Raw genomic sequence first — 27,572 nt, 5'->3', positions numbered from 1 at the left:
TGGACGGCTCCTCATGAGAATGGTTAGTGCATAAAGATAGACCTGAGGGATCTTTCCATTCTCAGTTACTCCAAGTGCCAATTCATATTTGGTTGCGATAATAAATCAGAAACAGTTGCACCCAATTAGAGGCAAGTCATGTTGGGGCATACACTGTAACAAAGTGTATAGTTTAAATAAAAGTAGAATCAGACATTCAATACCAGGTTACTGGAAATGGTTAACTAGTGATTAAAACATGTAAGTGCTTTGGAACTGTGCAATACTCATCCTTGATTGGCTAGTCAGTGAGATATAACTGGCTACTAAATGGCACCACTCTGCTGTACCTCAACATGTGCATACAATTAAGTCACACACAGACATTCTCAAGTCTATGGGGTATATTTACTAAGATGGCAGTTCTATTTGAGATGGGATGTTGCCCATAGCAACCAATCCGATTCTAGGTATTATCTTCTAGAAGGTGCTAGATAAATGAGAAGTAGATTAAGATTGGTTGCTATGGGCAACATCCCATCTTTAATATAACTCCCATCTTAGTAAATTACCAAATTGCTTTCTAGAGCACATAATATTACGGCTATGATAAGGCAGCCGGATAAGGCAGCCGGACATTTATTTTTAATAGTGAAATGAGCCTTTTGGATGTGACTTAATGCCATCATATGTCTGTCCTTGTACAGTAAGTCTCACTTGTGGGTTCCTGAGGGTTTCTAGCTCCCCTCCTCCTGATCACTCATATATGCTCAATGTTCAGGGAAGTGTTTTGCAATTTCCAGTGGGTTGGAGAGACAGTAACGGCATCATTACACTGGGAACAGCTGCTACAAAAGCTTCATGTAAGCTGCAGGAAACCAACGTGCTACTAGCTAAAAAGCCACATGTATGTTGAAGTAGAAGTTTAGTACATGATACAGCCGGTGATAACCACTTGGTGAGTACAAATACTTTTCTATGGAAATGATTGCATTTAATTATATTCTGTATAATAACAAAATAAAAATACAATTTATATATCTTTCTCGTTAGATAGGGGATAGTTATACACTTTTGATATTTTCTTATCAAGATTTGTTTTATCTGTGTAATGTGCAGTTTTTATCATTGCACAAATAGCCCACAGGTGGCATAACTGGCATAGCCATCATTTCTAGGAAACACTACTGACTTTCCTGACTCTGTGTTCTAGCAGTCAATGATATTGACACAAAGTCCGATTACTACCTAGCAGGCTGGTAAAACACCGGGCAGGTGGCAGTCGTAACTATAATGTCTGCTACAGTGTCTGAAAGTTACACTTGTTATATTGACTGTTATATTGAGTTGAGTTCGTTTTTCGTGATAACATCCTGCAGTACTGTGTTTGTCTTCTGCTGCTGCAGATATATATATATATATATATATACACACACACACACACATACACACAGTGTGTGTGTGTGTGTGTGTGTGTGTGTGTGTGTGTGTGTGTGTGTGTGCATATATATATATATATATATATACATATCTGTGTGTACATATATATACAGTATATATATATATATATATTTGTGTGTGTGTGTGTGTGTGTGTGTGTGTGTGTGTGTGTGTGTGTGTGTATATATATATATATATATATATATCATATGCTATGCTATGTTTCATTTATTGCACCTCAGCCTGGGATACTCCAGTGTAGCTGGAAGCAATGTTTGAGATGCCAATTTCACTTGGAGTTATCACTGGATTACACAAATTACTGATGTGATAAAGAGGTCTAACAATGTCCTCATCTTTTTTTAACACGTTATCATATTTTATTGGTTATAATTTGTAGGAATTGTAATGTCATAGTTACAGATGGAGCCTCAGTAACTACATCTTGGTATATTGAGCAGGATATTTCACCATACACATTGTCCTGAAGTCAAAATGTTTGCATTTAAGTTACTACAACCACATCCTAACCTACTTACTGTACTACTGTAACACAGTGTTCCTGTATAAGATTAAGGGGCAGATGTACTAAGCCTTGGACAGAGATAAAGTCTGATTTTTGCATTTTCCTTTATGAAACACAGTTTTCCTGTATACGATTAGCAAGAAGATGTACTAAGCTTTGGAGAGAGCTAAAGTAGAGAGAGATAAACTACAAACCAATCAGCTCCTGTCATTTTTCAAACACATGACAAAATCATACACACACACACACACACACACATCACACACCAGCCACCAGACCTCACCACAACATGCCCCCTCTCTGTTGCTTGGCGCAAACCCCCTTCATGCACCCCTGCCCCTTCCAGGCAGTCCAACACCAATCAGGAGGCATCTAGGTGCAACCTGGGAGTAAATTACCGGGTCGTACTATTCAGACCTAAGCCGGGATGTCTACCCAGGACTTGAGTCTTGGGATAAACCCTGGTCAATTGCAGGGGCCTTTGAGAAATGCCAAAATCCCAGGTTGATGCATGTTCATGTGCAAAATCCCGGGATTTTGAAGGATGTCTGAAAGGGGTATCAGTTTACTTTGTTTATTACAATAACAGCAGAAGGCAGTGGTGTCAGAAGGCAGGTGCAGGGGGTGCGGCCCGCACCCAGGTGTCACCCTCGGAAAGGGGTGACACCAAACTGCCGGCTCTTCTGCAGTGACAGGAGCCGAGTGCTGCAGTGCTATAATCCTCTGCAGCACTCGGCTCCTGTCACAGATAAGGAGCCGGCACTGCAAGCTGCCCAGTCTCCATGGGCAGCCAGCATCTTCGGGGAAGCTGGACACGCCCCCAGAGTGAAGAAGAGGAGATCTGCGAGGCCACGTCGGCGGTGGACGCCGGCAGGGTGAGTGGGGCAGAGTACGCACTGGGTGTCACCACACTTGGCGACACCTCTGTCTGATACCATACATGTTGTGTGCATTCTACATCGGCTAATACTGTGGTTAAACAAATATCTAAATACAGAATACAGAACATATTGTCATACCCCTTCCCCACGAGGCAAGAGCCTTATTTCCTTAATGGAAAAATGAGGGGGAGGGTGGGGGGGGGGGGGGCGCCAATTCTCTTTCTGGCACAGGCAGAGGTGTAGCTAGTTGCCATGGTGTCCGGAGCAAGGGTATGTTTTGGCGCCCCATTCCTGTACTGAGTTGGGTGCATGTTACATTTGACAATGAAAAATATTTAAAAATCCTAAATTTGTAACAGGGCACGTTCTAGACTTTGTGGATCTCATAGCGAAAGTTTCCTTTGGGTGCCCCCCATGTTTAAAATAAGGACAGTGCGCGCCGAAGGAGCGTAACAAAAATATAGGGCTGTGGCTTCATTGGGAAGGGTAATGGCCACAGAATAATACCAATTCACATTACACCGCACAGTATTGTCCTTTATTCACATTACACCGCACAGTAGTGTCTGTTATTCACATTACACCACACAGTAGTGTTTATTATTCACATTACACCACACCCCTTATACATGTTACACCACACAGTAAAGTCCCTTTTATTCATTACACCACACAGGAGAGCCCCTTATACACGTTACAAAACACAGTAGAGCCATTTAAACATTTTATGCAACAGTAGACCCGCGTATACATATTACTCTGCAGCTTCTAATGCAGAGAAAGATGCTGCAGCAGCAGCTGGGACAGAGAGAGTGCTGCAGCATCAATGTAGAGAGGGTTGCTGCAGCATCCAGGGTAAAGAGAGGTGCGGCAGCAGCTGAGGCATAGCGAGGTTCTGCAGCAGCTGGGACAGAGAGAGGTGCTGCAGCAGCTGGGACAGAGAGAGGTGCTGCAGCAGCTGGGACAGAGAGAGGTGCTACAATAGACGGAGCAGAAAGAGGTGTTGCAGCAGCTGGGGAAGAGTGGTGTAGCAAGTCAAAAGTAACCCTGCTGCACAGCTACAAGCAGACAGTGAGACATATAAAGAGGGCGTCAGAGCTCCAGCATGTGCTGGTTGTCAGTGTCTCCTGCTGTCGCCTCTGGTCTCCCCTGTTCCCTAACTAGTCTCCAAGTCAGTGTGCACCCCTCTGCTTCTCCTCCTCCTGCCTGTACAGTGTCCTACGGTATTGCGGGCAGCTGGAGGGGGGGCAGGTGGTAGCGTGCCCTGTAACTTTGCCAGTGCCCGGAGCTCATGCTCCACCATAGCCACCCTCGCTACACCCTTGGGAACAGGGCGCTAAAAAGTCTAGTTATGGCTCTGCACTGAAGTGCCAAAAGCCATGGGCTAGCAGTATGTAAAGGTAATGGTAGGTGGCATCACTGTAAAGTTTTGGATATGCCCAGATCTGCATCAGTTGTAATCTGATACCTCGTTAGTCAGTCTGAACACTGCCTATGCTGCTTATTGGAGTTTGAATGGGGCATGATAGTGGGTGCCTGACGGATGGAACCTTCTATTCCGAAGTTGTGCAGACATTCAAAATGTATTTATTTCTTTATTTTATTACCAGTTATTTATATAGCACACACATATTCCACAGCGCTTTACAGAGAATATTTGACCATTCATATCAGTCCCTGCCGTAGCGGAGCTTACAATCTGTATTCACTACCACATTGTACACGCACACACATTCACACTGGGGTTAATTTTATTGAGAGCCAATTAGCCTACCAGTTTATTTTTGGACTGTGGAAACCAAAGTACCCAGAGGAAACCCATGTAAGCACGTAAAGAATATACAAACTCCACACAGCTAGGGCCACAGTGGGAATTAAACCCATGACCTCAGTGCTGGAAGGCAGTAATGCTAACCATTACACTGTCCGTGTACATTACTTGATCTACGGTGTCACGTGTGTGCCTGGAATACCTCATGGAAGGCATTACCACCCACTGTGGACAGCAAAGTGGCTGACCATGGGTGCTTAATGATCATGACCAGCGGTGTCTGGCAAGAATTGTCCATGGTAACAGATAATCGATACTCAAATCACACCCTATTCAATGCAGGAGGTACCAGACACATATCCAGCATGTCAGTGCAGTGTTCTTTAGCTTTCAGAATTTATGGGAGCAGAAGGCCCACCTATTAACACATCAACACCGGACACAGCATCTCACCTGGTCTTGTGGAGTCGCTAATTGGACCTTGGAGGACTGGGAACGTGGTGCGGTCCGATGAGTCACGGTTCCAATCATTTCGGGCTGATAGTAGGGTTCAGGTGTGGCAGAAACCCCATGAGGCTATGGACCCCAGTTGTTAAGGAGGCACCGTGCAAGCTGGTGGTTCCATAATGGTGTGGGATGTGTTCACATGGCATGGATTGGGTCCGCTGGTCCACCTGAACACATTATTGACTGGTAACCGCTACACTGCATTGCTTGAAGACCATTTGCAGTCCTTCATGTACTTCATGTACCCCCACAACAATGGAATATTCCAGCAGGATAATGCACTGTGTCATCAGTCCCAAGTAATCCAGAATTGGTTTGAGGAGCATTCAGGAGAGTTCCCACGAATATTGTGGCCTCTATCTCTGACACTCTCTCAGAAATAAGTCTGTGCATATGGGACTGAGTTGAGAACAAAGCAAAAAAAAAAAATACAAATAAATAAGGAGTAACTTTACAAATGGGCAAACCGTGTTGCAATGAAAGGGGTTCAAATAAATATGTCTGTTATATCGGTTTCACTGATGTTTTTTAGTTGCTATATGTAGCTTAATATAAACTCTACTGTATCTACTTTTCTTTTCTTTTGATGTCTCTATGATGGACCTGCCTGTATTTTTTATTGTTTTATTTCTGTTGAGCAATGTCCGCCTTGTTTCATTGATGTACCTTTAATAATAAAATATTTTGCACAAATAAATATTTCTAATTGCATGCAGGGTAAGCACTGGTTGCTTTTGCATGTAGCACACAAATGCTGGACAGCTTTATTTGTATTGCAAATGCACCTGCAATGCAGCATGGTTTTTGCCTGGTGTAAAGTTACTCCTTTTTTACTTTTGCTCCCATGGTGTATGAAAGAATAAGTATAGTGTTTGATGCACATTCATAATGTTTTTTTAAGATGAAGACAAATTGCAGGTCCACAGTGGGTAAAATGTTGCTACAGTATGTATCAGGATTAAATTGCAGGTGTAATGAGTCAGACAGAGCCATATGTAAGCAAAGGGCTGATTCTGCTTTGTAAGCAACAAGCATGCAATGAACATGTTAGTTGTAGAACAAAGGGGGTCATTCCGAGTTGATCGTAGCTGTGCTAAATTTAGCACAGCTACGATTGTTAACTCAGACATGCGGGGGGGTGCCCAGCACAGGGCTAGTCCGCCCTGCACGTCAGTGCCGCCCCCCCCCCCCCCCCCCCGCATAAATACAAACACATCGCACAGAGGCAATGCCTTTGTATTTGAGGAGCAACTCCCGGCCTCCCAATGGTCCGGCCATGCCTGCGTTGGCTGGACTGCTCCCCTTAAACGGCGGCTTTATTCCGCTGTTCAGCCTCCTCCCGCCTAGCGACCGCCTCTGTCGCTAGGTAACGAAAGCTGCCATGCGCAGTTCCGACCCGATCGCTGCACTGCAACAAACTGCAGCGAGCGATCGGGTCGGAATGACCCCCAAAGTTCATTCCAAATGAATGTAATAGCACCAGAAAGGGTTACAGTATATTAGCCATCAATCTATGTGTGCTCTGCATTCCATGTGTAATATAACGCATGTAAATGTCGGTTTACTTACAGGACTAAAAGCTATACTTTAAACACACTTAATACACTTTAATATTGAGCCGCTGCGGCCGCTGTAATTAACCTTTCACCCTTATATTGTTCACAAACCTTACGTACACAAGATCGTACAGTGTACGCACTCTGCGTACGTACGCCGAAAGGACGTAGTGACTACACAGTTTGCGTACACAGGCCTATACGCTGTTAGCACAATGCAGCAGCCCGAGTGGCTGTAAATACACTTTAATACCTTAGCAAAAAAAAGGGACACGACACCAATTGTAATTCAAAACTATGTTGGGGTCTAACCCACCAACGGTTCTTTACTTGCAGGAGGTTACAATATAAACAATACAATACAATACAATAGAAAAATGGCTACAGTCAATGGTACATACGTTTTAGTTTCGCCTGCTCTTCCCAGTCTGGTCCTCAGTCATCAAGGTAGATGACCTTCAGAGTCTGTGTGTGACTGGGCATGCAGCTGGCTCTTTTATACAATAGTCCAAAACCTAACACAATGGATACTGTAATCTCTTTGTCCATTGGACACAGGGATGGTCATTTACAGTACAGGAGAGGTCATAGGTCGGTTTGAATAGGTGGGCGATGTCTGTTCCAGGTGCACTTGCAGATGTTCTCCTCTGGGTTCCTGCCGCATACCAAATGTACAGTAAATACAGTTAATATTTATATTCTGCTCCTGCGCATAACTATGCGCAGGAGCGTGCGATCTTCTGCAAACCAACACCGGAATATTTCCCTTAATATACCCTACAGCTGGATAGTAAACACCACCTTATAACCTAGTTCTGTCCCCTCCTATCCTGTAAAGGTGAATCCCTTTTTTCTGATACCCTTTAAACTATTGTAACTTGCTGGTGTGGTGCAGGGAGACTATGTGTACATTGTGCACTATTGGGATTTAATATGTAATGTGTTTTTATGGCTTTTCCATGCGATCACAAACTCTACCGTAATTATTCATACCACGCACTAATACGCAGGACCGCGGGAGCGACCATACGCAAATTGCGAATATGCGCACGAACGGCAGAACAAGTACGCGCACGGAGGCCATCTGTGTGTAGTTTGTACGTGATGTGTGCACTGCAATATTTTTCAACTTCGACAGTCCACCCTTTGGCAGTCACCAATAACTGCCACTAACTAATCAATAAACAGAAAAATATCTATACAATATATACAGAAGCTTGTATGATCGGAGGGAAGTTGTAGGCAGGAAATGTATGACCTAGTGGGATAGTAAAAAGCATGTATGTATGAATCCATGTCTGAGGGGCATGTATCGTGCCGTATATGTTCTAAATAAGCTTCGAGGTATTGCGAAGTATACATTAAATCCTTCTCATCCCGTATTAAGGGTCTGTAAATGGGCCAACAAACACTACCTAGCTCTTTTCGACTTTTTGTTCCAACAAATGGGGTGCACATTTAGTTGATGATACATGGAGGGGGAACATATGTTAGTGCTAGTATATGTGGATATCACCTGTCGACTATGTGTGCCATTACCTGGAGGTTGCAGAGATGAAGATAAGACATATATATAAAAATACATTCACATAAACATTTTGGGTAGGGCTGACGTCTTTTCCGGTTGGATGTATCTGGGCAGAGGGGGAGACAAAGAAAAACGGGTGAAAGAAACAGTCCATGAAATTCATTTGCAATCCTTATCATAACGCTGTCTCTATGGATGGATCATAAATTAAATCTGCTGCTGTAACAGCGCCCTCGCTCCTTAGACTCATCAAATTTGTGCCGTGCTTGCGCCGCGTTAGAATTTGAACACACCTAAATATCAAACCAATAATTATGATGACTTCCAGGATACAAAGGAGAAACTTCCCCACACTCATAATGACATTTTGAGCCCACTCTCCTAAACCCGAGAACCATTTGCGTGGGTTCAACCATGAGACCCAGCCGGTCAGTTCATTACCCACAGTCGCTAAGGTAAGGTTGTGCTTCCTCCTAAACTCCCACTTCAACTGCAAGATCTCGTCCATCTTCTGATCGATGATCTCCGTGGGGTCGTCAGTGCTGTTCGTAATATACGTACAGCACTTCACACCATATTGAGTTGCCAGAGTAACACAGTACCCACCTGTCACGGCTGTAACACAATTAAGGACCATCCTGTGCTGGATCAGTTCCTTCTTGTAGGCTTGTAACTCCCTTCCCGTATACCTGAAGGTGTCATTATACATCTCAGTGATATTATCTATCAAGTTCGCTAGCGCATGGATATACCTATAATTTATAGTTCCTCTGGCAGTACGGGTGATGTCTAATGCGAGAAGGAACTGAATCCCGGTGGATTCGTGGATCAAATCAGAGGCTGCTTGCTCTGCCCTATCTATGAGGTGTCTCTTGATGATGTGTTCATAGTGAGTATGAGTATAAGGAGTCTGAGCACTGCGGTGAACGTCTTTCATTTTATCGTGGGTATGGTCATGACCTCCGGTAGTACTCTCCTAATATAACACAATCCCTCAGATCTCGGGGCAAGCCACTTGTACGCTTTCCTCCCACATATGAAATAGGCATCATCTGGGAGAACATAGGGGACAAAATGTAACATCACCATATTGCAAACTTTCCAAGTAAAGAAACCAATCCCTAGTTCTCCCATTTGCTCAGTACAAGTATCAGGCTGGATGATATGGGCACAATACTCTGACGATACTTTTCCAACCCACATGGTCTAGCTTCCACGTGTATACCTATACCGAAAATACCTCCCACTGTTGGCTATTTGGCGTACAATTTCAGAGTCTATGGGTATCTTATCAGCTCTATGTGAAAAGGTCATTGTCTGGTTATTCCACGTCACTTCCCAATTTCCTGGTTTTCGGTAATTGGAAATATTAAAACATAATAAGGACCTGTCTACATGATACTGGTGGAGCTTCAAGCTAGGGGGCCTGGAGATATTGAATTTCTTGTCCACCGGTCTCCCACCCCGTAATTCAAGTACCTCATCTATTGCTAAAGGGTATGGTACTAATCCTGACTTACTCTGACCTTGAGGTACCTGTGAGCACAGCCAGCATTCTGTCTGGTTTAAGACCTTACCCACTAGTGAGTGGTAATCACTCAATGGATGGCGGTCCATGTCGATATTAAGGTTGGACTGACATCTCTGGATGCACCCATCCTCGACTATATTCTCACAATTCCTACAAATACAATATTCATCAGACAATAACCCTTCACAGTGCCTCCGAGCTCCATGACTACCAGAGCGCTTACTGATACCAGCCTTTACTCGAGTGATGTGATGCTCCTGAGATCCTACAAATTCATACTCGCCATCAGAACCCATTCCAGATCCCTGCTCGCCCTTTTTGGGACCCTCACCAAAACAAATTGTCCTGATCAAAAACAGAATTACTAGCAGAACCTGAAACGCAGTCTCTTGTGATAGATCCATTTCGTTAGGGAAAAGAAGTAAAATAAGGAGGTGAAAAAGAAAGGAAAATGCAGGGGGGGTGAAAAAAGAAAATGGTGCGACAACCGTCCTAGATCTTGTTGCTCTCCATGCTCAGGTGGCTTTGACAGTCCTGCCTCTCAACTTTTCCGGAACAAACACTCTAGTGATACGAGGTTCTCTACACTCTGCTGTTTGTCACAAGTTCTCTCCGGGTCAGCGACCTTCTTGCAGTGGGACGAGTGGACCCAAGTCTCTCTTTCGGCGACTTTCAATGCTGTCGTGCTGGTTAACAAGACTTGGTATGGTCCTTCCCACCTGTCTATGAGGCAACCTGAGCATAAGAAATTTCTAATCATCACATAATCCCCAGGCTCAATGTCATGACAATTACTGTTCGGTAGGTCAGGAATTACCAGCTTTAGATTTCTTTGTTGATTTCTCAGCTGCTGTCTCATCCCAACCAAATATTTCACAGTCATTGCATTATTGCATTTCAAATCATCCTGGGGGTCTATCATTACATGAGGTTGTCGACCAAAAAGAATTTCAAAGGGTGATAAGTTAAGTGGAGACCTGGGAGTGGTTCTGATGCTGTACAACACTAGTGGTAAAGCTTCTGGCTACAACAATCCAGTTTCAGCCATCACTTTGCTCAGCTTGCTCTTAATAGTGCTGTTCACTCTCTCTACCTTTGCACTCGCCTGTGACCAGTACGGAGTATGCAGCTTGCTATTAATTCCCATCAGTTTGCACATGACCTGAAAGACTTCACCTGTAAAATGGGTACCCCTATCACTTTCAATCATTCTAGGGATACCATATCTACACACAAATTCCTGCACAATTTTCTTTGCAGTGAACGTAGCAGTATTTGTGGCAGCAGGGAACGCTTAAACCCAGTTGGAAAAGACATCAATACATACTAACACATATTTCAAATTCCTACAGGGTGGTAACTGTATGAAGTCAATTTGTATTACCTGAAAAGGTCCGTCTGTAGGAGGGATATGGGATGGCTCTGTTGGTCTTGTTTTACCAATATTCTTCCTCAACCAAGTAAAACATGTCATTGCTCTCTTACCTGCATGAGAAGAGAATCCTGGCGCACACCAGAAGGCTCTTACCAACTTGCACATACCCTCTTTGCCCAGATGAGTCAGACCGTGTGCCGCCTCAGCAAGACTTGGAAGATATGCTCTGGGGGCCACTGGCTTACCGTGTCCACCTGTCCAAAGTCCTGAGGACTCCTGGCCATACCCCTTTGACCTCCAGACTGCCTTTTCCTGTAGGGAACACAAATTTTGCATTTCAATAAGCTGTTGTGTGTTGATTGTGTTAAATCTCATCAGTGATGTGATGTTCGTTTGTATGGGGGTGCTTGCTGCTGATTTAGCAGCTTCGTCTGCCTGGCTGTTACCAAGTGAAATTGGGTCTTGGTTGTAAGTGTGTGCTTTGCACTTGATAACAGCCACTCTGTCTGGTTCCTGTATTGCTGTCAAAAGCCTCTTGATGTGGGACGCATGCGCTACAGCTGTGCCAGCTGCCGTCATGAAATTTCTGAGGCGCCATAGGGCCCCAAAATCATGCACCACTCCAAAGGCGTACCTAGAATCCGTGTATATTTTAGCTGACTTGCCCTTGGCCAATTCACACACTCTGGTTAGGGCGACCAACTCAGCAACTTGTGCTGAGTGTGGTGGGCCAAGGGGCTCAGCTTCTATGATCCCTTTGTCATCTACAACTGCATATCCAGTGCACAAGTCTCCCGATTCTGTCTGTCTGTGGCAACTACCGTCAGTGTAGAAGGTAAAGTCTACTCCTTCCAGTGGGTTGTCACTGATGTCAGGTCTCGCAGTGAAAGTTTGATTCAGGTATTCCATGCAATCATGCGTATCAGTATCTGCACTAAATCCTCCATCACCATCATTCTCATCCTCCACCCTTTGTGCCTGTCCAGGCACACTTGGCAAGTAGGTTGCAGGATTTAGTGAGCTGCATCTCTTAATGGTGATGTTTACCGGGGCCATCAGTGATAATTCCCACCTTGTAAACCGAGCAGATGAGACATGTCTGGTTTGGGCGGAGTTTAGTAAGGCTGATACTACATGCGGTGTATGGATGGTCAGGTCGTGTCCTAACACTACGTCCTCACTTTTACTTACCAGCAAAGCTATCGCTGCAACACTTCGCAAACAAGTGGGGAGAGACCGCGCTACAGTGTCCAACTGTGCACTGTAGTAAGCTACCGGTCTACTGGCATCACCATGTCTCTGAGTTAAGACACCTGCCGCGCACCCAGCACTTTCAGTACCGTACAATTCAAAGGGCTTCTCATAATCTGGCATACCTAATGCAGGTGCCTGTGATAGACACTGTTTGAGTCTCTCAAACGCCAGTTCGGTCTCATCTGTGTGAGAGATCCGTTCCGGTGTGTTCGAATAGACCATTTCTTGCAAAGGTAAAGCCAGTATAGAGAACCCTGGAATCCAGTTTCGACAGTACCCACACATTCCAAGGAAAGTGCGGATCTGTTGCTGAGTTTGTGGCAGAGTCATGTCGCGAATCGCCTGTATTCTATCAGCGGTGAGGTGTCTAAGTCCTTGAGTCAAGCAGTGTCCCAAATATTTTACCCTGGTCCGGCACAACTGCAACTTATCCTTTGAAACCTTGTGTCCTGTATGGGAAAGATGAAACAGAAGCTGTTTCGTGTCTTTCAAGGACGATTCGAGTGAGTCAGAACACAACAATAAGTCATCGACATATTGTATTAGTACTGATCCACTCTCAGGTTGAAAGGATTGTATACAGTCATGCAAGGCCTGGGAGAAAATACTCGGGCTGTCAATGAAACCTTGGGGAAGTAGAGTCCAGGTGTACTGTACTCCCCTGTATGTGAAGTCAAAAAGGTATTGGCTGTCAGGGTGAAGAGGGACAGAAAAGAAAGCAGAACAGAGGTCAATGACAGTGAAGAATTTTGCAGTAGAGGGAATTTGCATGAGGATGACAGCTGGATTGGGCACTACGGGGAATTGGCTCTCAACTATCTTGTTTATCCCCCTTAGATCCTGCACTAGCCTGTAACCCCTCCCCCCACTCTTTTTCACAGGGAAGATGGGACTATTGGCGGTGCTGGACGTCCTGACTAGGATGCCCTCTGTAACAGCCGCTCTATGACAGGGTACACTCTTAACTCTACCTCTGGCTTCAGAGGATACTGAGGGATTTTTGGAGCTATCCTACCCTCTTTTACTTGTACTGCTACTGGAGCTACATTCACCATCAATCCAGTGTCCTGTCCATCTTTGGTCCAAAGGGAACCCGGTATTTGCGAGATCATTTCCTCTACCTTTGATGGATACGTGTCTATAACAGTAGAATGCGATATTAGCCTTTGAGGAGTGTCTAGTATATCTTGTACTTCTTGAGCATGGTTCTCAGGTATATCTAAAAAGACACCCTCCGGAGTACAGTATATGACACACCGCATTTTACACAATAGGTCTCTGCCGAGTAGATTAGTCGGAGCCGATGCAGCCAGCAGAAAAGAATGTTTGGTTTGCAAGGGCCCTATCATAATCTCTGCAGGTCTACTCAAAGGGTATTGTTGCACCGTTCCTGTTACTCCCATTGCCGAAATCATTTTTCCCGTGGTCTTTACATCTGATGTGGAATTCAACACTGACCTGGCCGCCCCTGTATCCATAAGAAATGGTAATGGTACACAAGCTACATCAACCGTGACCTCAGGTTCACTACCAAGGCTAGCAATCAACTTCACTGGCTGCAGACTACAGGTGTGGCCCAACTCCTATTGTGTAGTGGGACTATCCCGCAGCGCATTGGAAGCTATGATATGTGAGGGGGGTAGCTGAGAATTTTCGGAGGTCTGCCAGTCTCTCCTTGGTGGGTACCTCCTTGTTTCCCCTGTATGTGGCTCGTAATTTCTCCTATGTGGTCCCTGATCCCAATCATGTGAATTGTAGTGTGGTTCATATCCTGGTCTAGGGGGTCGGTATACATTATGTGTACCTTTATTCATACATTCCCTTGCGTAATGTCCTTCCTTTCGACAAATATAGAATATTACTACACGTGACTTACCATCAGGGGTCTGGGGTTTTGGCTGATGTGGTTTTGTTGTAAGAGCATGTATACTTACTGTCATCAGCTTATCCCCCTGAGACTCCCTGTGCTTACTGATGTTCCGGTCATGCTCGATAGCAGACTCTTTCAATGCAGCCACCGAGATACCTCTCCAGTTAGGTAGAGAGGTTTGTACTCTTGTTCTCAGTGCCTCATTTAACCCGTCCATTAATACAGAAACAGCTACCTCCCTATGATGTGCATTATTTTTAATGTCCTCGATCCCAGTGTATATAGCTATTTCCTGCAGTGCTCAGTGGAAATATTCGGATGCCATTTCACCTTCATTTAGTCTTATGGAGAAGATTTTATTCCATTTGACAACAGTAGGGAAATACACTCCTAGTTGCAGATTGATTTGTCGTACATTCTCCTGATTGTATTCATCAGTGAGAGGTACCTCTGCGTCTAACTTACAATCTGTTATGAATTTCGTGGTGTCATATTTGAGGGTAAACACATCCGTAGCACTGTTCGCCAATCTTTATTTGTGGGCTCATGGGCGTTACCTAACTCTTTAACAAACTTCTGGCATCCGACTACATCTTTTCTGGGATCGGGAAATTCAGACATATTTGACCTTAACTCTGCTTGGGACCAAGGACAATGCATGGCAATGTTCCTGATGGGAGTTACTCCTTGAGCGTCAGTCTTCCCATTGGGGACTGCAATCACCCTGACAGGATTTAATTCAATGACGTCATTCTGGTTTGACTCTATAATGTGAGGAGCTATTGTTTCTGCATAGTGTATGGTGCCTTACTTACCTGTGGACACAACCTCACTTATCCCTCCGCTAGGGGGCCTTGCTACAACTCTTGGTGGTTGGGCCGTGCCAACCTGGGTGTCCTGTATGGTGGCTGCTAGAGAGAGTGCCGATATCGTGCTGGGCTCATCTTCCTGCTCACAGTCCTGGGGAAATTTTAAAACGGGATACAGCTGGCAAGGGTTAGCGTTAGTACATTTATCAATCACTTTCCTATCCTGTACCAATGCACCATTGCTTGTAGCCACTTTCTCCCCATCAATATATGGTGGTGGTGGTGCGGTCGCCATTGTTTTCCCGCTAGGTTTGGATTCTGCTGTGCGAGCTAATTCCATTTGCACATCCCCCTCTTGCTGCCATAGATTTAAGCAATCTGTATGTCTGATTCTTTGTTTCCTGGATTTTATCAGACATATCCTTATCCTTAAGTTCTGCAATACCTCTGGCTCAAAGCTGCCCACCCTAGGGAATAATACCCTATCTTTGTCAGTCATACGTACCCATTCAGACAAAAAGTCTTCAGCGTGTGGACCATATTTTCCACACATAATAAATCTCGCTGACCCCTTGGGCCGCGGCTCTTCAACCTGAACCCTGGCTACCATACGTCCACCACTTGTGCAATTGGATCCCATCGCGGACTTTTTCGTTTTACGCAATCCCCAATGCACAACACGAATAGATGGTGAAAGTTCTCAGAGCGCTTTCACCCACTACTTCTCCGCTGAGTACCACGACTCACTCCAATAGTGACCACCTCGTACCCAGTGAGGTACCTAATTGGTTTCTATTTACTGGAAGTGTTAGGAGTGACTTACCTTTTCCAGCAAATATCTGCCATTGGAGATTTTCCTGAGAGAGACCAGCGAAAACTCCCTATGCACTTATACACAAATCACGCTTGCGTATGCACTACACGGCGCTAATGATACCGCGGTTTTCCGCAAAAAGCTTGTAAAAAGGGTATCAAGTTGCACTACGTATCGCACCCACAAACATGCGGTCCAATCGCACAGCGTATAGGTACTTATTACCTAGCTGCCGTACGACCACGATTCGATGTACAAACTGCGACCCTCAGCCAGAGCGTAACAAAAAACCTTTTTACTTCAATACTGCACAATGCACAATTCCCTATTACGCTCCTCTGCAAATCTCCTCACGATTTGCGTATTTCAATCTATACTAACGTAAGTCAGCCGCCTCACGCCACCAAACCTCCATTCACTTGGTGAACCAACTACGGAATCCCGAATTCCCAAGGTTCAATCCACTCATTCCTGCTTTCACTCACTCAAATACGCTTTGTTTTTCTGTACAGAAAATATCCACTCGTTCTGGTTGGCAGCTTTTCCCCCAGAGGCAATATAGTTTAAACAAAAGTCTTATACTAATCTGCTTTTGAAACCGGATAGTTATGTGCTATTGAAGCATGGCTACTATCCCACGTTAATTGAACAACTATCGTGTGGTTTTATTATGCGCACACAACCCTATGCAAGCTTGTGTAATTACGCAACCATGCGTACCCCTATGCCACATGTGCGGCCTTGCGCCACGTGCACATTTTTGTACGCTGTCCTCACGTTCTGTACCACGTGTACCAATGTGCGTACGCAATAAAACAAATCACACAACTCTATAAATGTGAGCAATACTAACTACTATTGCCCACTAGACACAACTTGTTCTGTGTAACCCTTTATGACTGGGCCAGATCTGCGTTTGTGTCTTTACAGTTACTTCCTTAAATACTTTTATTTCAAATGTAACTATATAGCAACAAATGTATCCGATTTCACTCAGATCTAAACAAATCTAGCAATCTAAATTCTTGCGGCAACAATGTGAGAGGGTATGCAAAGTATCGGTGCCCTTTGTGTACGCTTTTGGCGCCAAAAAAATCAGATTTTTAAATAGCTTTTTTCCCTGTTTACGGGTTCTATCAGCACCTCTGCAGACCAAATAGAGCAGACACAATCTAACAGCACACAAATAGAGTTTTTAGAACACCCACTAACCAGGAAAAGGTTACGTAAAATAACTTTCCATCCTTTGCTGATAGATTAAGTCTGCTATGACCTGTTAGGCTGTGAGCATGTGAAAACCGGATCGAGCCCCCAATTGTAAACGTCGGTTTACTTACAGCACTAAAAGCTATACTTTAAACACACTTAATACACTTTAATATTGAGCCGCTGCGGCCGCTGTAATTAACCTTTCACCCTTATATTGTACACAAACCTTACGTACACAAGATCGTACAGTGTACGCACTCTGCGTACGTACGCCAATAGGGCGTAGTGACTACACAGTTTATGTACACAGGCCTATATGCTGTTAGCACAATGCAGCAGCCCGAGTGGCTGTAAATACACTTTAATACCTTAGCAAGGAAATGGGACACAACACCAATTGTAATTCAAAACTATGTTGGGGTCTAACCCACCAACGGTTCTTTACTTGCAGGAGGTTACAATATAAACAATACAATACAATAGAAAAATGGCTACAGTCAATGGTACATACGTTTTAGTTTCGCCTGCGCTTCCCAGTCTGGTCCTCAGTCATCAAGGTAGATGACCTTCAGAGTCTGTGTGTGACTGGGCATGCAGCTGGCTCTTTTATACAATAGTCCAAAACCTAACACAATGGATACTGTAATCTCTTTGTCCATTGGACACAGGGATGGTCATTTACAGTACAGGAGAGGTCATAGGTCGGTTTGAATAGGTGGGCGATGTCTGTTCCAGGTGCACTTGCAGATGTTCTCCTCTGGGTTCGCGCCGCATACCAAATGTACAGTAAATACAGTTAATATTTATATTCTGCTCCTGCGTATAACTATGCGCAGGAGCGTGCGATCTTCTGCAAACCAACACTGTAATATTTCCCTTAATAATTTCCTTTAATTTCCCTTAATACCCTACAGCTGGATACCAAACACCACCTTATAACCTAGTTCTGTCCCCTCCTATCCTGTAAAGGTGAATCCCTTTGTTCTGATACCATTTAAACTATTGTAACTTGCTGGTGTGGTGCAGGGAGACTATGTGTACATTGTGCACTATTTGGATTTAATATGTAATGTGTTTTTATGGCTTTTCCATGCGATCACAAACTCTACCGTAATTACTCATACCACGCACTAATACGCAGGACCGCGGGAGCGACCATACGCAAATTGTGAATATGCGCACGCACGGCAGAACAAGTACACGCACGGAGTCCATCTGTGTGTAGTTTGTATGTGATGTGTGTACTGCAATATTTTTCGACTTCGACACGCATGTGAGCATGTGTGTATGATTTGCATATTAAAATGGATTGCAGTACAGTCCACAGTCATGCTTTCAGGGTATTGTTTGCTGACAGAGGTGGCAGGAGCTTTATCAGGGATGTGTCATTCCAAGTTGATCGCTCGCTAGCAACTTTTTGCAGCGCTGCAATCAGGTTAATTCTCTGCAAAACTGCACATGTGTATGCACCGCATTGCGCAGGCGCGTCGTACGGGTACAAAGAGGATCGGTGCTGGGTGATGGATTTAACGCACAGCCGATAGGAAGGTGATTGACAGAAAGAGGGCGTTTGTGGGTGTCAACTTACCGTTTTCTGGGAGTGTCTGCAAAAATGCAGGGCGGACGTCTGACGTCAATTCCGGGACCAAAAAGACTGAAGTGATCGCAGCGGCTGAGTAAGTCCAGAGCTACTCAGAGACTGCAAAAAAAAAATTTGTGCCGTCGGCTGCAAAAGCGTTTGCACACTTGCAAAGCTTAAATACACTCCCCCATAGGCGGCGACTATCTGATTGCAGCGCTGCAAAAAAGTTGCTAGCGAGCGATCAACTCGGAATGACCTCCCAGGTGTGTGCGGAGTGAGCTAGCACAGTAGAGTAGGGGGCGCTGTTGGCAGCACTTGTCAATTATAATTTATCTAATTACTTTCACTTTCAGCTTCCGCCCTTTTTGAAGCCCAGCATCTCCTGACCACCCCTGTCTCCTACCCCCACCCCTTTTGTCGCTAATACCTGTACAACATTCATGGACTTGACTTCATAACTCTTTGTTGTTCAGTCGCACTGTCCTTTATTACATTTCGGTATGCTGATGTGCCCAGGATTCAAACTGTTACCTATGACATTTCATTAGGACACCATTCCATTGAGCTATCTGCCCTTGCATAGAAAGCTAGAAAATTCCAAACTGAATAGTTTTAACTTTTTGAAGCTTACCTTGTACTTTGTGATGGAGTGATCAGTGCTGCGGCTGGGCAGATCTATGTAGTGTGCGGCTGCAAGGTATTGTATGTGTGTCTGCACACTGCATGGATCTGCTTGATTATGGTGATGGTTATTTTTTTACGGGGTACAGGAAGCTTCATGTAGTTATAAATCTCATAGTTTTTATGCGGGATCAAGTGGTTGGGTAGGTGGGGTGTTTGGCTGGGATGTAGCAGGCTGTGGGTTTGAGTCCTGGGTGTGGCAATATATTGAAATGTGTTATTTAATGAAAGGTATTGTAGCTGAATGGCGGCAAGCTCTCGGGTTGAGTGCATGAATGTGGTATAAAGAGGATTTGTGTCCAAATCCATTTGCTTGCAGTGTCCTATAAATGGGTGTGTATACTATATATATGTATATATGTATATGTGTATATATATATATATATATATATATATATTTAGATATGTGTGTGTGTATATATATATATATATATATATATATATACACTGTGTATGTATGTATATATATATTTATATATATATATATATATATATGTAAGGCAGGGGAAAAGAACAGGCGCCATATGGTGTAGTATTTAGGAATAAATGGAGTGATATGTATGTGAATAAAATATAAGTACCGGATAGATTCTTGAGATTAAGCCTGTATATCTCAGACAATTCTTTGTGGCTGTTTCCCCACCAGATAAATTCTTGAGATTAAGCCTGTATATCTCAGACAATTCTTTGTGGCTGTTTCCCACCTAGGAAATAAAGATCATCGCCATATGGTGTAGTAACCTCAGGTATATATTGGGGTGCCCCCCCTTTCTATTTTAAGCGTACCAAATGGAAAATTCAATAAAGCATATAGGATATATATATATCCATGTAGAACAAGTCGGTCCAGTGATGTGTGATGGCTTGAATCAATCGTCTGCTACTGCCTTTGTATATTATCAATAAAGTATTTAATCATCAACAATAGTAATATATAAATTCAAAAAATAAAACAAATCATAAATCTTAGCTGATTGATATAGGCAGTAGGCAGGTCAGTCTCAACGCGTTTCGCCTCCAGGGCTTCCTCAGGAGAAAGGAGGAAGCCCTGGAGGCGAAACGCGTTGAGACTGACCTGCCTACTGCCTATATCAATCAGCTAAGATTTATGATTTGTTTTATTTTTTGAATTTATATATTACTATTGTTGATGATTAAATACTTTATTGATAATATACAAAGGCAGTAGCAGACGATTGATTCAAGCTATCACACATCACACATCACTGGACCGACTTGTTCTACATGGATATATATATATCCTATATGCTTTATTGAATTTTCCATTTGGTACGCTTAAAATAGAAAGGGGGGGCACCCCAATATATACCTGAGGTTACTACACCATATGGCGATGATCTTTATTTCCTAGGTGGGAAACAGCCACAAAGAATTGTCTGAGATATACAGGCTTAATCTCAAGAATTTATCTGGTGGGGAAACAGCCACAAAGAATTGTCTGAGATATACAGGCTTAATCTCAAGAATCTATCCGGTACTTATATTTTATTCACATACATATCACTCCATTTATTCCTAAATACTACACCATATGGCGCCTGTTCTTTTCCCCTGCCTTACAGAATTGCATGACTGAACATACCCAAGTCATTTTTGAAGAACGGTGCAGCCTCCAAAGAAGCTTGGGAGGTGTCCTTTAACGGAGTGTCTACGACTGACTTAACCTAAGAAATAGCAGAACTTTCTGACAACCAATTACTCCACAGTAAACATTTGAACGTGTGATTAAGCGCACCGACCTAAAAAAACTCTTCTCATATATATATATATATATATATATACACACACGCACTGGCGCATCTATAATGGGTGCAGTGTGTGTGGTGCACACAGGCCCCTGGGTCCAGAGGGGGCCCACACCGCACACACTGCACCCATTTCTTCTATACTTACCTTTCCGGTAGCCATCACCACTGCTGCTAGCGCACTGAGCGCTAGAGACTCTGGCACAGTGCCAGAGTCTACAGCGCATGCTCAGGACTCCGGGAAAAATGGCGCAGCAGGCATTTTTGGGAGTCCTGCGCATGCGCTGTAGACTCTGGCACTGTGCCAGAGTCTGAACGCTGAGAGCGCTAGTAGCGGTGGTGAAGGCTACAGGAGAGGAGGGGACCCACACACAGAGTCTGCACACGGGTCCCCTCTCTAGAAACGCCGCTGTATATGTGTGTGTGTGTGTGTGTGTGTGTGTGTGTGTGTGTGTGTGTGTGTGTGTGTGTGTGTGTGTGTGTGTGTGTGTGGGAAGTGACGTCATAGCATGGGCTTTCTCTGGGATTCATTTTGTCAAGCCACTTCCCTGCGAGGCATGCGCCTTATGTCCCTATTAGAAAAATGGGGGGCTGCCAAATCTACAGGCAGAGAGAGCTGTGCAAGAGGCAGCATATCGCAGTGAGCCCCCTTATAACAGTGTCTCAGCACAGCAGTATTATCTCAGGGCTCACTGCGGTATTTTTTTACCTTTTTTTTTTATAATTTAGTAATATCTAATTTCCCATTATAAGCATGGGAAATGCAATCTTGTCACTAAAAAATGTGAATTAAAGGGTTTAATAAATCAGCCCCTTCGTGTTTACAGAAAATGCATTTTTTGCTTAATCCAACACTTAATGAAAACAGTAGTTGGTGAGAAGATAGCGCACAGTGGCGCACATAGAGACAGTAACAGTCCAAGATAAAAACCAATATGATAGCTGGGATCTCGAAGGTAAGTATAGCAGTGAAGGAGAAGATTTGGCAGCGGAGGTAGGGGTGGGGGGAGGGTTTAGGTTCAGGCACCACCTAGGGGTATTAGAGTTCGGCACCACTGGGGGAGAGGGGGGGTTACGTTTAGACACTAAGGGGGAGGGTTAGGGCTAGGCTGCGGTAAGGGAGGGTTAGGGTTGGGGGGGGGGGGGTGTTTGAGTACTTACCTCTCCCCAGTCGGGAACGTGACCATTGGGAGGCCAGTGGTGGTACTGTGACTGCCGGCATCTCGCCCGCCGGGATCGCATATTGATCCTGCTTTATGAATTTTGCTGTTTTTACCTATGTTCATTAAACATGGAACCTTCCTCATAAACAATATTTCACTAGTTTTCAGGTTATATTTTGTGGGTACTGATCATGTTTTTTGAGGCATACCTGAAAGGAGAAAGAAGTTTCTGTGTTTAGAATTATCCAGATAATAACTACTAATCAGGCACAAAATATGAAAACAAAAAACCTTTGTGTCAAGCAAGGGTGTGTCCGTGGGTATGCAAGCCAGTATGGGAAGATACAAAACAATATTGTGACTGCGCACCGAGGTGTCAGAATGGTTCGGGGAGAGCTGCTTATACTGCCAATCTGTCCTTATTGCCTGTTATATACAGTAAAAGTTTTGGGTTATATAGCGCTCTACCCCTAGTGTTGCTTAGTCTTACAATAATGTGGTGCTCATGTGTATGTTGATTCAAAAACAAACAATCATGTATAAAATTTTATTTAGTGAAGTAATGCTGAAATGAATAGTAATAATAAAAGTCGCTTTGTCTGGTGTTTGTGCTAACACCTTATGGGTCTTTCTCAGGGAGTAAGCCTGTGATTGCACTATTATTTCTGTCCAGATAGTCCAAATAAAAGTTCCTGATATAAATAGTCAGTTCCTTTGCTCTATTCCAAGAAAAAAATGGATTGAAAAATGAGGACCGTTTTCTATAATGACCAAAAAAGAATAAGACTGCGGTGTCCCGCTCCTCCTTAATCAATGTGAGCGCACTATGTATAAAAGGCGATCCCCGAGACAGGGCCCATCCCCTCAGTGCATCAGCGCCCGGGGTGATGACCGCGTACGGCCGCATCTCCGGAGCCTGAGGCAAGGAGGGGAAAGAGGACAAGCCGGAGTCCTGTTTAGTGCACCACTGCCTACATTTATTGTCATACGGTGCTGTGAAGAACCTCAGAAACCTTTTATACATAGTGCTCTCACATTGAGGAGCGGGACGTATTGATTTATGGAATCATATTTATGAATATTAATATTTAATATATCATATATGGTAGTTAATATATGGATATATTTTAATTAATATGCGTTTATCATATATATCTGCAAATATATTATGTCAGGCTTTCAAAGTGGCTGATAAATATATGCAGTCCTCATACATATGACTTATGAAATTATGAAGTTAAGATTCCTTAAAGAGAGTTCAAGCTTGAATATTACTGCTCCTTTTATATGATTATTCATTTACAGGCAGATCAAATCGTACAGAATAAGATATACACAGTAGTGATATATATATATATATATATATATATATATACTAATATTTTAATCTATGCTTCCTTAGTTATATAACATAAAACAACATGACATGTTTCACAAACAGTTTCAATTACTAACATAAAGTGTATACTTGCAAGTTACAGATCCTTTCCTTCTGCATCTTCTTCATGACGTTTTCTCTTCCTGACTACTCTACCACTAACTGACTCAAGTATATATGCATATACTGTTAACCATCTGCTGGTATATTCTCATATTGTTCTCAGTGTAAAAGATAATTATAGGTTTGCCAGATTCCAAGGTGTCGTAAAACGAACATTGAACTGAGCTGTCGTGTCCTGTTCACGGAGGCATGGTGTCATAAAATGTTACTTCCTTCATCATCAAAGTTCTTACTTTTTCCCTGTAAATATTGTCACTTGGTTTGGGAGGTTACAGTCTCAATAGATCTTCTGTTGTCATTGTCACTGGCCTGCTATATAACTAGACAATACAATAGGCCAGCTAGTTTATAATTGGCAAAGGCATTTTGAGCTTTGATTCCAATCTACTGTAAGCACATCTGTGAATTCTCGTGTCCAAGTGACCAAAAGAGCTCTCAGTCACATATCTATTATCATTTATGGCCTAAAACCTGTTTAGACCATAATGATTCTTAATATTGCAGTAAAACACAACTATATACAGTATACACACAATGTAGTTTTGTAAATTACTTAAACATTTAACTTATACATATACAAACCTAATTCAGCTATCTCTTACTATATATATATATATATATATATATATATATATATCCACCTTATTTATAATTAATTATATTTTAATTCAGACAATACCTATTGCCCTAATATTATACTAAGTGCGGACAATCACCCATATGGCAACAGACACCGCAGTCTTATTCTTTTTTGGTCATTATAGAAAACGGTCCTCATTTTTCAATCCAGTTTTTCCTTGGAATAGAGAAAAGGAACTGACTATTTATATCAGGAACTTTTATTTGGACTATCTGGACAGAAATAAAAGTGCAATCACAGGCTAACTCCCTGAGAAAGACCCATAAGGTGTTAGCACAAACACCAGACAAAGCGACTTTTATTATTACTATTAATTACAGCATTACTTCACTAAATAAAATTGTATGCATGTAGTTGAATCAACATACACATGAGCACCACATAATTGTAAGACTATGAAACACCAGGGGTAGAGCGCTATATTACCCAAAAGTTTTACAGTATGGGAAGATAGTGCCCAATGTGCGCTCCACCCACCTATGAAAAGAAATATGTCCATAGCATTGGGTTATATTGTCTGATGACCACAGGATGTCACCAAATAGTTGCTAAGTGACCACATATTTAAAAGGGGGATCACCAGGTAACAGCTACAAGTGGACCACAGAACCCCTGGAAGCAAGGATGGAGAAGATCTACCAAATAACTGGACTTCATTTTCTGCATTGTAGTGGTCATTGCCTTGTGATCACACCGACCTCAAGGCAATAACTTCAACGGGACATATTGTTTAAAAGAGAAACCCCCCCCCCCCCTATCAGACATGGGTGCCCCAGTTCTTCTAGAAGTTGTGGTTGGGGTGACTTAAAGACTCTCCCTCCATATTTTTTAATATTTGATTTTACTGAGGTTTTTTTTTTTTTAAAGAGAAAAACACCCACACTAAAGTATTGTAATGTGAGCATCAACATCACTTTTAAACTGCTCTGGCACAACCCAATAGGGTTGGATTGGCCCACAGGGGTACAGGAGAAACCACCCTACTGCATGCCGCCCCCTCTAGGGATCAGGTTCCAGACTGTGCTGTTACTATTCTAGTACATTATCATGCATGCACTACAGTATTTACTGTACATATTTATCTAGGGGACCAACCTATGCAAAATGGTTGGGCAAACCAATGTGGCGGCTGGGCACACCTCCTCTAGAGACTGGCCATACCCCTAAACATGGGCCTCTATCACTGTATCCCCCCGGTGGGCCCTACATGCCCCAGTCCAACACTGCAACCCACTGTCATTTTTTTGTTTCTTTCACACCCTGCTGTGGAGGATGAGTGGGGCTCAACCTCTGCAGTTTTAAGGTATATGAGAAGGATGAGGTATAAAAGGATAATTTTGGGAGTACAGCAGCACCAAATCTGTAATATCATCTGGCTGTTCTACACAAATCCACCTGTCCAATGGGCTAATTCAGACTTGATCGGTGCTGTGCACAATCCTTTTACCTTTTCAATTTATCCCAGGTAACAACAGGAAGGCAAGCTTCATATAAGGTAAAAGATAACCAGAACACCTCCTTGATTTTTTATATGAATAATAATAATAATCATCAATTTATTCAACATCAAGCAGGTAAAAAAAATGGTTTAAAAAATAGATAAAAAAATACTTAGCTTAAATGGAGATTTTCAGTTATGAGAACTCAATGCGTTTCACCACTAAATGGCTTCCTCAGGAGTATGTGGTGAAACGCGTTGAGTTCTCATAATTGAAAGTTTCCATTTAAGCTAAGTATTTTTTAATCTGTTTTTTACACCATTTTTTTTACCTGCTTGATGTTGAATAAATTGATTATTATTATTATTATTATTATTATTCATATAAAAAAACCAAGGAGGTGTTCTGGTTATCTTTTACCTTATATGAAGCTTGCCTTCCTGTTGTTACCCAGGGTAAATTGAAAAGATAAAAGGATTGTGTATAGTACACCATTTGAAGAGATACCCCTATATGCGTTTTTTTCATATATTTGAAGGTACGCACATAACTGTTTGTGTGGCGTAGCCCTGGTGACAACAGTATTACACTATGCAGTATTCTCTTTTATTTTGAGATCAAGAATCCATGCTTGGGGATATACCAACTGAGGAGATATTCATATATGCCGTTGTTTATACATATGAAGGTACACGTATAACTGTTCTTTGTGGTTTGCCTCTTGTGGCAACAGTATTACACTATTCAGTATTCTCCTTTATTTTGATATTCAGAAATTTCTGCTGGGACTACCATCATATAAGAGAGCTACACCATAATAAGGCCTTATTTTGTTATACGCAAGATTATCATCGTTATAAGGTACACAAACAACTATTTTTTGTATTGGCCCTTTTATTGCGACTATTCTACACTATCTCTTTTGCTTTCTTATCTTTATTTAAGAGTGGATACATGTCGTGGAAACTACTTCATCAATGATCTGACAATAGGCTTATGAAATTAGGAGAATCTGGTACGGGTACCATCTATACTGTACATGTGTGTTGTCATTGTACCCAAAGATTATACACTATTAGGCGCTTGTTCCCTTCCCCACTGTTTTCACAGATTACCCACACAACCACATACCAAGTGGTATATAAGGAATTGAGCTGCCCTATGGTATAAGTGTTTAAATCATTACCTGAGCTATTGCTGAGTGATCCGCCGTGACTAACAAACACCTTAGACAAATAAAGGAAGGAGCGCATCAGCGTAACTACTGTTCACATATATATATATACACAGAGAGAGAGAGAGTGAGAGATAGAGAGAGAGAGAAAAGAGCCAGCACATCCAGTAATTAATGAAAAAGTGAAAAAAGATTTTTATAGCAATGGCCATAAAGTGAAATAGTTGTTCAACATGAAGAACACTCAGGCAATCAAATATAAGCATATACTCATCATAATGCAAGAGCCATATTGCAAGACAGACGTCTCATCTTATGCTGTGAATCAGTCTGGTCGACAGCCATTTCGTTGCTAATGCTGCACCTTCATCGTGGTCCATGTTCAACATGCTGAACAACTATTGCACTTTATGGTCATTGCTATAAAAACTTTTTCACTTTTTTATTAATTACTGGATGTGCTGGCTTGTTTTTCTATATATGAACACATTTATGTGCCTTCTCTCCCCCTGCTGGACATATACATATATTGCATACCCCGGAAAAAAAATAGGCTTTTAATTACCTACCAGTAAA

At 42.8% G+C, this 27,572-nt stretch overlaps 1 protein-coding gene across 1 annotated transcript in view; it reads left to right on the top strand.

The window, feature by feature from the left end:
- The first annotated feature begins 793 nt into the window (after nt 1-793).
- Nucleotides 794-27,572, top strand: part of CSF3R (colony stimulating factor 3 receptor) — a 191,809-nt gene continuing 165,030 nt past the window's right edge. Inside the window, exon 1 of the mRNA XM_063954393.1 lies at nt 794-937. The gene's annotated coding sequence lies outside the window, so the exon portion shown is untranslated. The remainder of the gene's footprint in view (nt 938-27,572) is intronic.

Source organism: Pseudophryne corroboree, chromosome 2 (genome assembly GCF_028390025.1).
Source record: "Pseudophryne corroboree isolate aPseCor3 chromosome 2, aPseCor3.hap2, whole genome shotgun sequence".
In the NCBI taxonomy this organism is placed as follows: Eukaryota; Metazoa; Chordata; class Amphibia; order Anura; family Myobatrachidae; genus Pseudophryne; species Pseudophryne corroboree.
Note: the sequence above shows the minus strand (reverse complement) of the source record. Positions and strands in the feature narration are given on the sequence as shown.